Below are 21,060 nucleotides of genomic sequence, written 5' to 3'. Positions count from 1 at the left end.
TAGCGGTGGAGATATTTCCATGTTTACAGATGGCAGTGTGTATATTTACATGTTTATAGAGATAGCTGTGTAGATATTTCCATGTTTATACAGATAGCGGTGTAGATATTTCCATGTTTATACAGATGGCAGTGAAGATATTTCCATATTTTTACAGATAGTGGTGTTGATATTTCCATGTTTATACAGATAACTCTGTAGTTATTTCAATGTTTATGCAGATGGTGGTGTAGGTATTTCCATATTTATACAGATAGCGGTGTAGATATTTCCATCTTTATAGAGATGGCTGTGTAGATATTTCCATGTTTATACAGATGGCAGTGTAGATATTTCCATGTTTATGCACATGGAGGTGTAGGTATTTCCATGTCCATACAGATGACTGTGTAGATATTACCATGTTTTTACAGATGGCGGTGTAGATATTTCCAGGTTTATTCAGATGGCAGTGTAGATATTTCCATGTTTATACAGATAGTGGTGTAGATATTTCCATGTTTATACAGATGGCGGTGTAGGTATTTCCATGTTTATAGAGATAGCCATGAAGTTATTTCCATGTTTATACAGATAGCGGTGTAGGTATTTCCAAATTTATACAGATATTGGTGTAGATATTTCCATGTTTATACAGATAGCGGTGTAGATATTTCTATGTTTATACAGATAGCGGTGTAGAAATTTCCATGTTTATACAGATCGTGGTGTAGATATTTCCATGTTTATACAGACAACCGTGTAGATATTTCCATGTTTATACAGATAGCGGTTTAGGCATTTCCATGTTTACAGAGATTGTGTTGTAGATATTTCCATATTTGCACACATTGCGGTGTAGATATTTCCATCTTTACACAGATAGCGGTGTACATATTTCAATGTTTACACAGATAGCTGTGAAGTTATTCCCATCTTTACAAAGATAGTTTTGTAGATATTTACATGTGTATACAAGTATCGGTGTAGATATTTCCATGTTTATAAAAATAGCAGTGTAGATATTTCCATGTTTATAGAGATAGCGCTGGAGATATTTGCATGTTTATACAGATAACGATGTAGAGATTTCTATGTTTATAAAGATATCGGTGGAGATATTTCGATGTTTATACAAGTAGCGGTGTACATATTTCCATGTTTATACAGATCGTGGTGTAGATATTTCCATGTTTACAGAGATTGCGGTGTAGATATTTCCATAATTGCCCAGATTGCGGTGTAGAAATTTCCATCTTTACACAGATAGCGGTGTACATATTTCCATGTTTACACAGATAGCTGTGAAGGTATTCCCATGTTTTCACAGATAGTGTTGTAGATATATACATGTTTATAGAAGTAGCGGTGTAGATATTTCCATGTTTATAAAAATAGCGGTGTAGATATTTCCATGTTTATAGAGATGTCGCTGGAGATATTTCCATATTTATACAGATAGAGGTGGAGATGTTTCCATGTTTATAGAGATAACGGTGTATATATTTCCATGTTTATACAGATAGCGGTGGAGATATTTCCATGTTTATACAGATAGCGGTGGAGATATTTCCATGTTTACAGATGGCAGTGTGTATATTTACATGTTTATAGAGATAGCTGTGTAGATATTTCCATGTTTATACAGATAGCGGTGTAGATATTTCCATGTTTATACAGATGGCAGTGAAGATATTTCCATATTTTTACAGATAGTGGTGTTGATATTTCCATGTTTATACAGATAACTCTGTAGTTATTTCAATGTTTATGCAGATGGTGGTGTAGGTATTTCCATATTTATACAGATAGCGGTGTAGATATTTCCATCTTTATAGAGATGGCTGTGTAGATATTTCCATGTTTATACAGATGGCAGTGTAGATATTTCCATGTTTATGCACATGGAGGTGTAGGTATTTCCATGTCCATACAGATGACTGTGTAGATATTACCATGTTTTTACAGATGGCGGTGTAGATATTTCCAGGTTTATTCAGATGGCAGTGTAGATATTTCCATGTTTATACAGATAGTGGTGTAGATATTTCCATGTTTATACAGATGGCGGTGTAGGTATTTCCATGTTTATAGAGATAGCCATGAAGTTATTTCCATGTTTATACAGATAGCGGTGTAGGTATTTCCAAATTTATACAGATATTGGTGTAGATATTTCCATGTTTATACAGATAGCGGTGTAGATATTTCTATGTTTATACAGATAGCGGTGTAGAAATTTCCATGTTTATACAGATCGTGGTGTAGATATTTCCATGTTTATACAGACAACCGTGTAGATATTTCCATGTTTATACAGATAGCGGTTTAGGCATTTCCATGTTTACAGAGATTGTGTTGTAGATATTTCCATATTTGCACACATTGCGGTGTAGATATTTCCATCTTTACACAGATAGCGGTGTACATATTTCAATGTTTACACAGATAGCTGTGAAGTTATTCCCATCTTTACAAAGATAGTTTTGTAGATATTTACATGTGTATACAAGTATCGGTGTAGATATTTCCATGTTTATAAAAATAGCAGTGTAGATATTTCCATGTTTATAGAGATAGCGCTGGAGATATTTGCATGTTTATACAGATAACGATGTAGAGATTTCTATGTTTATAAAGATATCGGTGGAGATATTTCGATGTTTATACAAGTAGCGGTGTACATATTTCCATGTTTATACAGATCGTGGTGTAGATATTTCCATGTTTATACAGATAGCGGTGTAGATATTTCCATGTTTATACAGATAGCGGTGGAGATATTTCCATGTTTACAGAGATTGCGGTGTAGATATTTCCATATTTGCCCATATTGCGGTGTAGATATTTCCATCTTTACACAGATAGCGGTGTACATATTTCCATGTTTACACAGATAGCTGTGAAGGTATTCCCATGTTTACACAGATAGTGTTGTAGATATTTACATGTTTATACAAGTAGCAGTGTAGATATTTCCATGTTTATAAAAATAGCGGTGTAAATATTTCCAAGTATATAGAGATATCGCTGGAGATATTTCCATGTTTATACAGATAGCAATGTAGAGATTCCCATGTTTATACAGATAGCAGTGTAGATATTTCCATGTTTATTCAGATAGCGGTGAAGATATTTCCATGTTTACAGATGGCAGTGTGTATATTTACATGTTTATAGAGATAGCTGTGTAGATATTTCCATGTTTATGCAGATAACTGTGTAAGTATTTCAATGTTTATGCAGATGGTGGTGTAGGTATTTCCATGTTTATTCAGATAGCGGAGTAGATATTTCCATGTTTATACAGATGGCGGTGTAGATATTTCCATGTTTATGGAGATGGCGGTGTAGATATTTTCATTTTTATATATATGGCATTGTAGATATTTCCATGTACACAGAGATGGCGGTGTAGATATTTCCATGTGTATAGAGATGACGGTGTAATTATTTCCATGTGTATAGATATGGCGGTGTAGGTATTTCCATGTTTATAGAATTGGAGGTGTAGGTATTTCCATGATTATACAGATGGTTGTGTAGATATTTCCATATGTATACAGATGGCAGTGAAGATATTTTCATGTTGATAGACATGGTGTGTAGATATTTCCATGTTTATACAGATGACTGTGTAGATATACCCATGTTTATGCAGACAGCGTTGTAGATGTTTCCATGTTGATAGAGATAGCGGTGCAGACATTTCCATGTTTATGCACATAGCGGTGTAGACATTTCCATATTAATAGAGATAGCGGTGTAGATAATTCCATGTTTAAACAGATGGCGGTGTAGATATTTCCATGTTTATAGAGATGGCGGTGTAGATATTTCCATGTTAATACAGATATCGGTGTAGATATTTCCATGTCCATGCAGATGACGGTGTAGATATTTCCATGTTTATATAGAAAGCGGTGTAGATATTTCCATCTATGCAAAGATTGCGGAGTAGATATTTCCATGTTTATTCCGATAGAGGTGTAGATGTTTCCATGTTTACACAGATAGCTCTGTAGATATTTCCATGTTTACACAGATAGCGTTGTAGTTATTTCCATGTTTATAGAGATAGCGGTTTAGATATTTCCATGTTTATACAGATAGCGGTGTAGATATTTCCATGTTTACAGAGATATCGCTGTAGATATTTCCATATTTGCACATATTGCGGTGTAGATACTTCCATCTTTACAGATAGCAGAGTACATATTTCCATGTTTATACAGAGGGTGGTGTTGATACTTCCAAGTTTACACAGATTGCGATGTTGATATTTCCATGTTTACACAGGTGGCATTGTAGATATTTCCATGTCTAATCAGATGACTGTGTAGATATTTCCATGTTTTTACAGATGGCGGTGTAGATATTTCCATGTTTTTACAGATGGCGGTGTATATATTTCCATGTTTATGCAGATGGCGGTGTAGATATTTCCATGTGTATACAGATGGCATTGCAGATATTTCCATGTTTATACAGATGTTGGTGTAGATATTTCCATGTTTATACAGATGACTGTGTAGTTATTTCCATGTTTTTACAGATGGCGTTGTAGATATTTCCATGTTTTTACAGATGGCTGTGTAGATATCTCCACGTTTATAGAGATAGCGGTGTAGATATTTCCATGTTTATTCAGATGGTGGTGTAGATATTTCCAAGTGTATAGAGATAACGGTGTAGATATTTCCGTATATATGCAGATGGCGGTGTAGATATTTCCACGTTTATACAGATAGTGGTGTAGGTATTTCCATGTTTATACAGATAGCGGTGTTGCTATTTCCATGTTTATACAGACAGCGGTGTAGATATTGCCATGTTTATACAGATGGCGGTGATAATACCTCTAAGTTTATACAGATAACGTTGTTGATATTTCCATATTTATACAGATGGCGTTGTAGATATTTCCATGTTTATACAGATGGCTGTGTAGATATTTCTATGTTTATACAGATGGTGGTGTTGATATTTCCATGTTTATACAGATGGCGGTTTAGATATTTCCAAGTTTATACAGATGGCGGTGTAGATATTTTCATGTTTGCACAGATAGCGGTGTAGATATTTCTATGTTTACACAGATAGCGGTGTAGATATTTCCATGTTTATGTAAATGGTGGTGTAGATATTTCGATGTTTATAGGTATAGTGTTGTAGATATTTCCATATTTATACATATGTCGGTGTAGACATTTCCATGTTTATACAGATGGCAGTGTAGGTATTTCCGTGTTTATACAGATAGCGGTGCAGATATTTCCATGTTCATACAGATAGCGGTGAAGTTCTTTCCATGTTTATACAGATCGTGGTGTTGATATTTCCATGTTTATACAGATAGCGGTGTAGATATTTCCATGTTTATATAAACGGCGGTGTAGATATTTCCATGTTTATACAGACGGCAGTGTTGATACTTCCATGTTTATACAGAGTGCGGTGTTGATATTTCCATGTTTATACAGATGGCGGTGTAGATATTTCCATGTTTATATAGACAGCTGAGTGGATATTTCCATGCTTACACAGATAGCGGTGTAGGTATTTCCATCTTTATAATGATAGTGGTGTAGATATTTCCATTTTTACACAGATAGCGGTGTACATATTTCCATGTTTACACAGATAACGGTGTAGATATTTCCATGTTTACTCAGATAGCGTTGTAGATATTTCCCTGTTTATACAGATAGCGGTGTTTGTATTTCCATGTTCATACAGATAGCCGTGTAGCTATTTCCATATTTATACAGCTCGCCGTGTAGATATATCCAGTTTTATACAGATGGCGGTGTAGATATTTCCGTGTTAATACATATGACGATGCAAATATTTACATGTTTATACAGATGGCGGTGTAGATAGTTCCATGTTTATGGAGATGGCAGTGTATTTTCATGTTTACAGAGATGGCGGTGTAGATATTTACATGTTTATAGAGATAGCAGTGTAGGTATTTCCATGTTTACTGATGGCTGTGTAGATATTTCCATGCATATACAGATGGCATTGTAGATATTTCCATATTTATACACATGGTGGTGTAGATATTTCCATGTTTATACAGAACACTCTGTAGATATTTCCATGTTTTTACAGATGGATGTGTAGATATTTCCATGTTTATACAGATGGTGGTGTAGATATTTCCGCGTTTATAGAGATGGAGATGTAGCTATTTCCACGTTTATACACATGGCGGTGTAGATATTTCCATGTTTGCACAGATTACGGTGTAGATATTTCCATCTTTCTATTGATGGCGGTGTAGATATTTCCTTGTTTTTACAGATGGCGGTGTAGATATTTCCATGTTTTTGCAGATGGCGGTGTAGATATTTCCATATGTATACAGATGGCATTGTAGATATTTGCATGTTTATTCAGATGGTGGAGTAGATATTTCCATGTTTATACAGATGACTGTGTATAGATTTCCATGTTATTACAGATGGCGTTGTAGATATTTCCATGTTTTTAATGATGGCGTTGTAGATATTTCCATGTTTATGCAGATGGCGGTGTAGATATTTCCATGTTTATAGAGATAGCAGTTTAGATATTTCCATATTTATGCACATGGTGGTGTAGATATTTCCATGTTTATAGAGATAGCGGTGTAGATATTTCCATATTTATACACATAGCGGTGTAGATATTTCCATGTTTATATGAATATTGGAGTAGATATTTCCATGTTTACACAGATAGCACTGTAGGTATTTCCATCTTTACAAGGATAGCGGTGGAGATATTTCCATCTTTACTCAGATAGCGGTGTAGTTATTTCCATCTTCACAATGATAGCGGTGTAGATATTTCCATCTTTACACAGATAGCGGTGTAGGTATTTCCATGTTGACAAAGATAACGGGGCCGATATTTCCATGTTTACTCAGATGGCGTTGTAGATGTTTCCATGTTTATACAGAGAGCGGTGTTGGTATTTCCATGTTTATACCTATAGCGGTGCAGATAATTCCATGTTTATACAGCTCGCCCTGTAGATATTTCCATTTTTATACAGATGTCGTCGTAGGTATTTCCATGTTTATACATATGACGGTGTAGATATTTCCATGTTTACAGAGATGGCGGTGTAGATAGTTCCATGTTCATGGAGATGACAGTGTAGATATTTTCATGTTTATAGGGATGGCGGTGTAGATATTTCCATGTTTATAGGGATAGCGGTGTAGGTATTTCCATGTTTATACAGATGGCTGTGTAGATATTTCCATTTGTATACAGATGGCATTGAAGATATTTCCATGTTTATACAGATGGTGGTGTAGATATTTCCATATCTATACAGATGACTCTGTAAATATTTCCATGTTTTTACAGATGGCAGTGTACATATTTCCATGTTTATGCAGATGGCGGTGTAGATATTTCCATGTGTATACAGATGGCATTGTAGATATTTGCATGTTTATTCAGATGGTGGTGTAGATATTTCCATGTTTATACAGATGACTGTGTATAGATTTCCATGTTCTTACAGATGGCGGTGTAGATTTTTCCATGTTTTTAAAGATGGCGTTGTAGATATTTACATGTTCATGCAGATGGTGGTGTAGATATTTGCATGTTTATAGAGATAGCGGTGAAGTTATTTCCATATTTATGCAGATGGTCGTGTAGATATTTCCATGTTTATATAGATAGCAATTTAGATATTTCCATATTTATGCAGATGGTTGTGTAGGTATTTCCATGTTTATAGAGATAGCGGTGTAGATATTTCCATGTTTATACACATAGCGGTGTAGAGATTTCCATGTTTATATGGATATTGGAGTAGATATTTCCATGTTTACACAGATAGCGCTGTAGGTATTTCCATCTCTGCAATGATAGCGGTGTAGATATTTCCATGTTTACACAGATAGCGGTGTAGTTATTTCCATATTTACAATGATAGCGGTGTAGATATTTCTATCTTTACACAGATAGCGGTGTAGATATTTCCATGTTTACAAAGATAACGGTGTAGATATTTCCATATTTACTCACATGGCGTTGTAGATATTTCCATGTTTATAGAGATAGCGGTGTTGGTATTTCCATGTTTATACAGATAACGGTGTAGATATTTCCATGTTTATACAGATAGCGGTGTAGATATTTCCGTGTTTATACAGCTCGCCCTGTAGATTTTTCAATTTTTATACAGATGTCGGTGTAGGTATTTCCATGTTTATACATATGACGGTGTAGATATTTCCATGTTTACAGAGACGGCGGTGTAGATAGTTCCATGTTCATGGAGATGACAGTGTAGATATTTTCATGTTTATAGGGATGGCGGTGTAGATATTTCCATGTTTATAGAGATAGCGGTGTAGGTATTTCCATGTTTATACAGATGGCTGTGTAGATATTTCCATGTGTATACAGATGGCATTGTAGATATTTCCATGTTTAAACAGATGGTGGTGTAGATATTTCAACATCTATACAGATGACTGTGTAGATATTTCCATGTTTTTACAGATGGCAGTGTACTTATTTCCATGTTAATGCAGATGGCGGTGTAGGTATTTCCATGTGTATAGAGATGGCATTGTTGATTTTTCCATTTTTATACACATAGTGTTGTAGTTATTTACATGTTTATATAGATGACTGTTTAGATATTTCCATGTTTTTACAGATGGCATTGTAGATATTTTCATATTTATGCAGGTGGCGGTGTAGATTTTTCCATGTTTATAGAGATAGCGGTGTAGATATTTCCACATTTATGCAGATGGTGGTGTAGATATTTCCATGTTTATAGAGATAGCAGTGAAGATATTTCCATATTTATGCAGATGGCAGTGTAGATAATTCCATATTTTTACAGATAGTGTGTAGGTATTACCACGTTTATACAGATAGCGGTGAAGATATTTCCATGTTTATACAGATAGCGGTGTAGATATTGCCATCTTTATACAGATGGCGGTGTAGATATTTCCATGTTTATACAGAGGACGGTGTTGGTACTTCCAACTTTACACAGGTAGCGGTGTTGATATTTCAATGTTTACACAGTTGGCGTTGTAGATATTTCCATGTTTAAACAGAAGGCGGTGTAGATATTTCTGTGTTTATACATACGGTGGTGTAGATATTTCCATGTTTATACAGATGGCGCTGTAGGTATTTCCATGTTTGCACAGAAAGCGGTGTAGATATGTCCGTTTTTACACAGATAATGGTGTAGATATTTCCATGTTTATATAGATAGTGGAGTAGATATTAACATGTATACACAGATAGCGGTGTAGATATTTCCACCTTTACAATGATAGCGGTGCAGATATTTCCATCTTTCCACAGACAGCGGTGTAGATATTTCCATGTTTACATGGATAGCGTTGTAGATATTTCCATGTTTACACATATTGCGTTGTAGATATTTCCATGTTTATGCAAATGGTGTTGTAGATATTTCCGTGTTTATAGAGATAGCGGTGTAGATATTTCAATATTTATACAGATGTCAGTGTAGATATTTCCATGTTTATACAGATCGCAGTGTAGGTATTTCCATGTTTATACAGATAGCGGTGTAGATATTTCCATGTTTATACAGATAGCGGTGTAGATCTTTCCAAGTTTATACAGATCATGGTGTAGATATTTCCACGTTTATACAGATAGCGGTGTAGATGTTTCCATGTTTATACACATGGCGTTGTACATATTTCCATGTTTATACAGATGGCGGTGTTGATATTTCCTTGTTTATACAGAGAGCGTTGTTGATATTTCCATGTTTATTCTGATGGCGGTGTAGATATTTCCATGTTTAAACACATGGCGGTGTAGATATTTCCATGATTATAGAGATGGCTGTACAGATATTTCCATATTTATAGAGATGGCGGTGTAGATATTTCCACGTTTATACAGATGGCGGTGTAGATATTTACATGTTTGCACAGGTAGCGATGTAGTTATTTCCATCTTTCTACGGATGGCAGTGTAGAAATTTCCATGTTTATAGAGATAGTGGTTGAGATATTTCCATGTTTATACAGATAGCGGTGTAGTTATTTCCATGTTTATAGATAGAGTGGTGTAGATATTTCCATGTTTATAGAGATAGCGGTGTAGATATTTCCATGTTTACGGAGACAGCGTTGTAGATATTTCCATGTTTACAGAGATAGTGTTGTAGGTATTTCCATGTTTATGCAGATAGCGGTATAGATATTACCATGTTTATACAGATAGCAGTGGAGATATTTCCATATTTATACAGATAGCGCTGTAGATATTTCCATGTTTATATAGACAGCGGAGTAGATATTTCCATGTTTACACAGATAGCGGTGTAGATATTTTCATCTTTACAATGATAGCGGTATAGATATTCCCATCTTTACACAGATAGCGGTGTAGATATTTCCATGTTTACACAGATAACGGTGTAGATATTTCCATATTTACTCAGATAGCATTGTAGGTATTTCCATGTTTATACAGATAGCGGTGTTGGTATTTCCATGTTTATACAGACATCGGTGTAGATACTTCCATGTTTATACACTTTGCCGTCTAGATATTTCCATTTTTAAATAGATGGCGGTGTAGATTTTTCCATGTTTATACATATGACAGTGTTCATACTTCCATGTTTATACAGATAGTGGTGTAGATAGTTTTTAGTTTATGGAGATGGCAGTGTAGGTATTTTCATGTTTATTAAGATGGCGGTGTAGATATTTCCATGTTTATAGAGATAGCGTTGTAGGTATTTCCATGTTTATACAGATGGCTGTGTATATATTTCCATGTGTATACAGATGGCATTGTAGATATTTCCATGTCAATGCAGATGACTGTGTTGATATTTCCACGTTTTTGCAAATGGCAGTGTAGATATTTCCATGTTTTTACAGATGGCGTTGTAGATATTTCCATATTTATACAGATGGTGGTGTAGATATTTCCATGTTTATACAGATGACTGTTTACATATTTCCAAGTTTTTACAGGTGGCATTGTAGATATTGCCATGTTTATGCAGATGGCGGTGTAGATATTTCCATGTTTATAGAGATAGCAGTGTAGATATTTCCATGTTTTTGCAGATGTTGGTGTAGATATTTCCATGTTCATAGAGATAGCGGTGAACATATTTCCGTATTTATGCAGATGGCCGTGTAGATAATTCCATGTTTATACAGATTGGTTGTAGGTATTTCCATGTTTATACAGATAGCAGTGAAGATATTTCCATGTTTATACAGATAGCGGTGTAGATATTGCCATGTTTATACAGATGGCGGTGTAGATATTTCCATGTTTATACAGAGGGCGGTGTTGATACTTCCATATTTATAGAGATAGCGGTGTTGATATTTCCATGTTTATACAGATGGCGTTGCAGATATGTCCATGTTTGTACAGATGGATTTGTAGATATTTCTATGTTTATACAGATGGTGGTGTAGATATTTCCGTGTTTATACAGATGGCGGTGTGGATATTTCCATGTGTATGCATATGGCGGTGTAGATATTTCCATGTTTGCACAGATAGCAGTGTAGATATTTCCATGTTTAAATAGATAGCGGAGTAGATATTTCCATGTTTACACAGATAGCGGTGTAGATATTTCCATCTTTACAATGAAAGCGGTGTAGAATTTTCCATCTTTCCACAGATAGCGGTGAAGATATTTCCATGTTTACATGGATAGCGGTGTAGATATTCCCATGTTTACACAGATAGTGGTATAGATATTTCCATGTTTATGCAAATGTTGTTGTAGATATGTCCATGTTTATAGAGATAGCAGTGTAGATATTTCCATATTTATACAGTTGTCGGTGTAGATATTTCCAAGTTCATGCAGATAGCAGTGTAGGTATTTCCATGTTTATACAGATAGCGGTGTACATCTTTCCATGTTTATACAGATCGTGGTGGAGATATTTCCAAGTTTATAATGAAAGCGGTGTAGATATTTCCATGTTTCTACAGATGGCGGTGTAGTTATTTCCATGTTTATTCAGATGGCGATGTTGATACTTCCATGTTTATACAGAGAGCGGTATTGATATTTCCATGTTTATTCAGATGGCGGTGTAGATATTTCCATGTTTAAACAGATGGTGTTGTAGATATTTCCATATTTATACAGATGACTGTAGATATCTCCATGGTTTTACAGATGGCGGTGTGGATATTTCCATGTTCATGCAGATGGTGGTGTAGATATTTCCATGTTTATAGAGATAGCGGTGTAGATATTTCCATGTTTCTGCAGATGGTGGTTTAGATATTTCCGTGTTTATAGAGATAGCGGTGTAGATATTTCCATATTTATGCAGATGGCGGTGTAGATATTTCCATGTTTATACAGATGGCGGTGCAGATATTTCCATGTTTATAGAGATAGTGGTTGAGATATTCCCATGTTTATACAGATAGCGGTGTAGATGTTTCCATGTTTACACAGATAGCGGTGCAGATATTTCCTTGTTTACAGAGACAGCGTTGTAGATACTTCCATGTTTATACACATTGCGCTGTAGGTATTTCCATGTTTATATAGATAGCGGTGTAGATATTTCCATGTTTATATAGATAGCAGTGGAGATATTTCCATATTTATACACATAGCGGTGTAGATATTTCCATGTTTACACCGATAGCTGTGTAGGTATTTCCATCTTTATAATGATAGCGGTGTAGATATTTCCATCTTTACACAGATAGCGGTGTAGATATTTCCATGTTTACACAGATAACGGTGTAGATTTTTCCATGTTTACTCAGATAGCGTTGTAGATATTTCTGTGTTTATATAGATAGCAGTGTTGGTATTTCCATGTTAATACAGATAACGTTGTAGATATTTCCATGTTTATACAGCTCACAGTGCAGATATTTCCATTTTTATACAGATGGCGGTGTAGGTATTTCCATGTTTATACATATGACGGTGTAGATATTTCCATGTTTATACAGATGGCGTTGTAGGTAGTTCCATGTTTATGGAGATGGCAGTGTAGATATTTTCATGTTCATAGAGATGGCGTTCTAGATATTCCCATGTTTATAGAGATAGCGGTGTAGGTATTTCCATGTTTATACAGATGGCTGTGTAGTTATTTCCATGTGTATACATATGGTATTGTTGATATTTCCATGTTTATACAGATGGTGGTGTAGATATTTCCATGTCTATGCAGATGACTGTGTTGATATTTCCACGTTTTTGCAAATGGCAGTGTAGATATTTCCATGTTTTTACAGATGGCGTTGTAGATATTTCCATGTTTATGCAGATGGCGGTGTAGATATTTCCATGTGCATACAGAAGGCATTGTAGATATTTCCATGTTTATACAGATGGTGGTGTAGATATTTCCATATTTTTACAGATGACTGTGTAGATATTTCCATGTTTTTACACATGGCGGTATAGATATTTCCATGTTCATGCAGATGGTGTTGTAGATATTTCCATGTTTATAGAGATAGCGGTGTAGATATTTCCATGTTTCTGCAGATGGTGCTTTAGATATTTCCATGTTTATAGAGATAGCGGTGCAGATATTTCCATATTTATGCAGATGGCGATGTAGATATTTCCATGTTTATACAGATGGCGGTGCAGATATTTCCATGTTTATAGAGATAGTGGTTGAGATATTTCCACGTTTATACAGATAGCGGTGGGATATTTCCATGTTTATAGAGATAGTGTTGTGGATATTTCCATGTTTATAGAGATAGTGGTTTAGACATTTCCATCTTTACACAGATAGCGGTGTAGATATTTCCTTGTTTACACTGATAGCGGTGTAGATATTTCCATGTTTACAGAGACAGTGTTGTATATATTTCCATGTTTATACAGATTGCATTGTAGGTATTTCCAGGTTTATATAGATAGCGGTGTAGATATTTCCATGTTTATACAGATAGCAGTGGAGACATTTCCACATTTATACACATAACGGTGTAGATATTTCCATGTTTATATAGATAGCGGAGTAGATATTTCCATCTTTACACAGATAGCGATGTAGTTTTTCCATCTTTATAATCATAGCGGTGTAGATATTTCCATCTTTACACAGATAGCGGTGTAGTTATTTCCATGTTTACAGAGATAACGGTGTAGATATTTCCATGTTTATGCAGATGGCGGTGTAGATATTTCCATGTTTATACAGATGGCGGTGTAGATATTTTTATGTTTATACAGATGGTGGTGTAGATATTTCCATGTTTATACAGATGGTGGTGTTGATATTTCCATGTTAATACAGATGGTGGTGTAGGTATTTCCATGTTTGCACAGATAGTGGTGTAGATATTTCCATGTTTACACAGACAGTGGTGTAGTTATTTCCATGTTTATATAGATAGCGTAGTAGCTATTTCCATGTTTACACAGATAGCGGTGTAGATATTTCCATCTTTACAATGATAGCGGTGTAGATATTTCCAGCTTTCCACAGATAGCAGTGTAGATATTTCCATGTTTACATGGATAGCTTAGATATTTCCATGTTTACACAGATAGCAGTATAGTTATTTCCATGTTGTTGCAAATGTTGGAGTAGATATTTCCATGTTCATAGAGATAGCGGTGTATAGATTTCCATATATAAACAGATGACGGTGTAGGTATTTAGATGTTTATCCAGATAGCCGTGTAGGTATTTCCATGTTTTTACAGATAGCTGTGTAGATCTTTCCATGTTTTTACAGATCGTGGTGTAGATCTTTCCATGTTTATACAGATCGTGGTGTAGATATTTCCTTGTTTATACAGATAGCGGTGTAGATATTGCCATGTTTATGCAAATGGCGGTGTAGATATTTCCATGTTTATACAGATGGCGGTGTTGTTACTTCCATTTTTATAAAGATAGCGGTGTTGCTCTTTCCATGTTTATACAGCTGGCGTTGTAGATATTTCCATGTTTATACAGATGGCTGTGTAGGTATTTCTATGTTTATACAGATGGTGGTGTAGATATTTCCATGTTTATGCAGATGGCGGTGTGGATATTTCCATGTTTATACAGATGGCGGTGTAGATATTTCCATGTTTGCACAGTTAGCGGTGTAGATATTTCCATGTTTACAGAGATGGCGGTGTAGACATTTCCATGTTCATATACATAGCGGAGTAGATATTTCCATGTTTACACAGATAGCGGTGTAGATATTTCCATCTTTACAATGATGGCGGTGTAGATATTTCCATCTTTCCACAGATAGGGGTGAAGATATTTCCATGTTTACACGGATAGCGGTGTAGATATTTCCATGTTTATACAGATGGCGGTGTTGATACTTCCATTTTTATAAAGATAGCGGTGTTGTTCTTTCCATGTTTATACAGATGGCATTGTAGATATTTCCATGTTTATACAGATGGCTGTGTAGATATTTCTATGTTTATACAGATGGTGGTGTATATATTTCCATGTTTATACAGATGGCGGTGTGGATATTTCCATGTTTATACAGATGGCGGTGTAGATATTTCCATGTTTATACAGATGGCGGTGTGGTTATTTCCATGTTTATACAGATGGCGGTGTAGATATTTCCATGTTTGCACAGATAGCGGTGTAGATATTTCCATGTTTACAGAGATGGCGGTGTAGACATTTCCATGTTTATATAGATTGCGGAGTAGATATTTCCATGTTTACACAGATAGCGGTGTAGATATTGCCATCTTTACAATGATAGCGGTGTAGATATTACCATCTTTCCACAGATAGGGGTGAAGATATTTTCATGTTTACACGGATAGCGGTGTAGATATTTCCATGTTTACACAGATAGTTGTATAGATATTTCCATGTTTATGCAAATGGTGGTGTAGATATTTCCATGTTTTCAGAGATAGCGGTGTAGATATTTCCATATTTATACAGTTGTCGGTGTAGATATTTCCATGTTTATACAGATAGCGGTGTATATCTTTCCATGTTTATACAGATCGTGGTGGAGATATTTCCAAGTTTATAATGATAGCAGTGTAGATATTTCCATTTTTATACAGATGGCGGTGTAGATATTTCCATGTTCATACAGATTGCGGTGTTGATACTTCCACGTTTATACAGAGAGCAGTGTTGATATTTCCATGTGTATTCAGATGGCGGTCTAGATATTTCCATGTTTAAACAGATGGCGGTGTAGATATTTCCATGTTTATAGAGATGACTGTGTAGATATTTCCATGTTTATAGAGATGTCGGTTTAGATATTTCCATGTGTATACAGATGGCGGTGTAGATATTTCCATGTTCATAGAGATAGTGGTTGAGATATTTCCATGTTTATACAGATAGCGTTGGAGATATTTCCATGTTTACAGAGATAATGATGTAGATATTTCCGTGTTTGTAGAGATAGCGGTGTAGACATTTCCATCTTTACGCAGATAGCGGTGTAGATATTTCCATGTTTACACAGATAGCGGTGTAGATATTTCCATATTTACAGAGACAGCATTGTAGATACTTCCATGTTTATAAACATTCCACTGTAGGTATTTCCATGTTTATATAGATAGCCCTGAAGGTATTTCCATGTTTATACAGATAGCAGTGGAGATATTTCCATATTTATACACATAGCGGTATAGATATTTCCATGTTTACACAGATAGCGGTGTAGGTGTTTCCATCTTTACAATGATAGCGGTGGAGATATTTCCATCTTTACACGGATAGCGGTGTAGATATTTCCATGTTTACACAGATAACAGTGTAGATATTTCCATTTTTACTCAGATAGCGTTGTAGATATTTCCGTGTTTATACAGAAAGCGGTGTTGGTATTTCCATGTTAATACAGATAGCGGTGTAGATATTTCCATGTTTATACAGCTCGCCATGTAGATATTTCCATGTTAATACAGATAGCGGTGTAGATTTTTCCATGTTTATACAGCTCGCCATGTAGATATTTCCATTATTATACAGATGGCGGTGTAGGTATTTCCATGTTTATACAGCTCGCCATGTAGAAATTTCCATTTTTATACAGATGGCGGTGTAGGTATTTCCATGTTTATACATATGACGGTGTCGATATTTCTATGTTTATACAGATGGCGTTGTAGATAGTTCCGTGTTTATGCAGATGGCAGTGTAGATATTTTCATGATCATAGAGATGGCGTTGTAGATATTTCCATGTTTATGGAGATAGCGGTGTAGGTATTTCCATGTTTATACAGATGACTGTGAAGACATTTCCATGTGTATACAGATGGCATCGTAGATATTTCCATGTTTATACAGATGGTGGTGTAGATATTTCCATGTCTATACAGATGACTGTGTTGATATTTCCACGTTTTTACAAATGGCAGTGTAGATATTTCCATGTTTTTGCAGATGGCGGTATACATACTTCCATGTTTATGCAGATGGCGGTGTAGAAATTTCCATGTGTATACCGATGGCATTGTAGATATTTCCATGTTTTTACAGATGGTGGTGTAGATATTTCCCTATTTATACAGATGACTGTGTAGATATTTCCATGTTTTTACAGAAGGCGGTTTAGATATTTCCATGTTTATGCAGATGGTGGTGTAGATATTTCCATGATTATAGAGATAGCGGTGTAGATATTTCCATGTTTCTGCAGATGGCGGTTTAGATATTTCCATGTTTATAGAGATAGCAGTGTAGATACTTCCATATTTATGCTGATGGCGGTGTAGATATTTCCATGATTATTCTGATAGCGGTGTAGGTATTTCCAGGTTTATACAGATAGCTGTGTAGATATTTCCATGTTTACACAGATGGCGGTGTAGATATATTTATGTTTATTCAGATGGTGGTGTAGATATTTCCATGTTTATACAGATGGCGGTGTAGATATTTCCATGTTAATACAGATGGCGGTGTAGGTATTTCCATGTTTGCACAGAATGCGGTGTAGATATTTCCATATTTACACAGACAGCGGTGTAGTTATTTCCATGTTTATATAGATAGCGGAGTAGTTATTTCCATGTTTACACAGATAGCGGTGTAGATATTTCCATCTTTACAATGATAGCGGTGTAGATATTTCCATCTTTCCACAGATAGCGGTGTAGATATTTCCATGTTTACATGGATAGCGTAGATATTTCCATGTTTACACAGATTGCATTGTAGTTATTTCCATGTTGTTGCAAATGTTGGAGTAGATATTTCCATGTTTATAGAGATGGCGGTGTAGAGATTTCCATGTTTATGGAGATGGCGGTGTAGTTATTTTCATGTTTATGCAGATGGCGTTGTAGATATATCCATGTTTATAGAGATAGCGGTGTAGATATTTCCATGTTTATAGAGATATCGGTGTAGGTATTTCGATGTTTATAAAGATAGTTGTGTAGATATTTCCATGTTTATTCAGATGGTTGTGTTGGTATTTCCATGTGCATAGAGATGGCAGTGTACATATTTCCGTGTTTATACACATGACTTTGTAGATATTTCAATGTTTTTATAGATGGCAGTGTAGATATTTAAAAGTTTATAGAGATGGCAGTGAAGATATTTTCATGTTTATAGAGATAGCGGTGTAGATATTTCCATGTTTATACAGATAACTGTGTATATATTTCCATGCTTATACAGATAACGATGTAGATATTTCCATGTTTATAGAGATAGTGGTGTAGATATTTCCATGTTTATACAGAAAGCTGTGTAGATATTTCCATGTATATACAGATAGCGGAGGAGATATTTCCATGTTTATACAGATCGTGGTGTATATATTTCCATGTTTATACAGATGGCAGTGCAGATATTTCCATGTTTATAGACATGACTCTTTTGATATTTCCATGTTTATACAGATGGCGAGGAAAATATTTCCATGATTATACAGATGGCGGTGAAGATATTTCCATGTTTATACGCATAGTGGTGTAGATATTTCCATGATGATACAGATCATTTTGTAGATATTTCCATGTTCATACAGCTCGCGGAGTAGATATTTCCATCTTTATAGAGCTGGCAGTGTGGATATTTCCATGTTTTTACAGATGGCATTGTAGAGATTTCCATGTTTATGCACATGGCGGTGTAGATATTTCCATGTTTACATAGATGGCGGTGTAGATATTTCCAAGTATATGGAGATGGCGGTGTAGACATTTCCAAGTTTATAGGGATTGCGGTGTACATATTTCCACGTTTATTGAGCTAGCGGTGTAGGTATTTCCATGTTTTTATGGATAGCAGTGTAGATATTTCCGTTTATACAGATAGCGGTGTAGATGTTTCCATGTTTATAGAGATAGCAGTGTAGATAGTTCCATGCTTTTACAGATCGCGGTGTAGATATTTCCATCTTTCTACAGCTGGCAGTGTAGATATTTCCATGTTTATACCGATGGCGGGGTGGATATTTCCATGTTTACACAGCTCGTGATGTAGATACATTCATCTTTATGCAGAACGCAGTGTAGATATTTCCATGTTTATGCAGATGGCGTTGAAGGTATTTCCATGTTTATAGAGATAGCGGTCTACATATTTCCATGTTTATACAGATGGCTGTGAAGTTATTTCCATGTGAATACATATGGCAGTGTAAATATTTCCATGTTTATGCAGATGACTGTGTAGATATTTCCATGTTTTTACACATGGTGGTGTAGACATTTCCATCTTTATACAGAAAGCGTTGTAGATATTTGCAAGGTTATACAGATAGCGGTGTAAATATTTCCATGTTTATACGGATAGAGGTGTATATATTTCCATATGTATACAGATAGTGGTGCAGATATTTCCATGTTCATACAGATAGTGGTGTAGATATTTACATGTTTGTACAGATTGCGGAGTAGATATTTCCATGTTTATACAGATCGCGGTGTAGATATTTCCCTGTTTACACAGATAGCAGTATAGATATTTCCTTGTTTATACAGATAGCGGTGTTTGTATTTCCATGTTTATGCAGATAGCGGTGTCGATATTTCCATGTATATAAAGCTAGCGGTGTAGATATTTCCATGTTTATCCAGATGGCGGTGTAGATATTTCCGTGTTTATCCAGATGGCGGTGTAGATATGTCTTTGTTTGTACAGATGGCGGTGTAGATAGTTCCATGTTTATGGAGATGGCAGTGTAGAAATTTTCATTTTTATAGAGATGGCGGTGTAGGTATTTCCATGTTTATATAGATAGCGGTGTAGATATTTTCATGTTTATAGATATAGCAGTGTAGATATTTCCATGTTTATACAGATGACTGTGTAGATAATTCCATGCTTTTACAGATGGCAGTGTAGATATTTCCACGTTTATAGTGATAGCGATGTAGATATTTCCATGGCTACACAGATAGCTTTGTAGATATTTCCATGTATATAGAGATACCGGTGTACATATTTCCATATTTATACAGATAGCGGTGTAGATATTTCCATGTTAATACAGATAGCGCTGTAGATATTTACATGTTTATACAGATTGCGGTGTAGATATTTCCATGTTTATACAGATGGCGGTGTAGATATTTCCATGTTTATACAGATAGCGGTGTAGATATTTCCATGTTTATACAGATTATTGTGTAGATATTTCTATGTTCATACGGCTTCCGGTGTAGATATTTCCATCTTTATACAGATGGCAGTGTAGATATTTCCATCTTTATACAGATGGCGGTGTAGACATTTCCACTTTTATACAGATGTCGATGTAGATATTTCCATGTTTATTGAGAAGGCAGTGTAGATATTTTCATTTTTATAAAGATGGCGGTGGAGATATTTCCATGTTTATATATATGGCGATGTAGATATTTCCATGTTTATAGAGATAGCTGTTTAGGTATTTCCATGTATTTAGAGATAGCGTTGTAGATATTTCTATGTTTACACAGATGTTTGTGTAGATATTTCCATGTGTATGGAGATGGCAGTGTAGATATTTCCATATTTATAGAGATGGTGGAGTAGATATTTCCATGTTTATACAGATGACTGTGTAAATATTTCCATGTTTATATAGATGGCGGTGTAATTATTTCCATGTTTACAGAGAT

This window comes from Pan paniscus, chromosome 12 (genome assembly GCF_029289425.2).
Source record: "Pan paniscus chromosome 12, NHGRI_mPanPan1-v2.0_pri, whole genome shotgun sequence".
Lineage (NCBI taxonomy): Eukaryota > Metazoa > Chordata > Mammalia > Primates > Hominidae > Pan > Pan paniscus.
Note: the sequence above shows the minus strand (reverse complement) of the source record.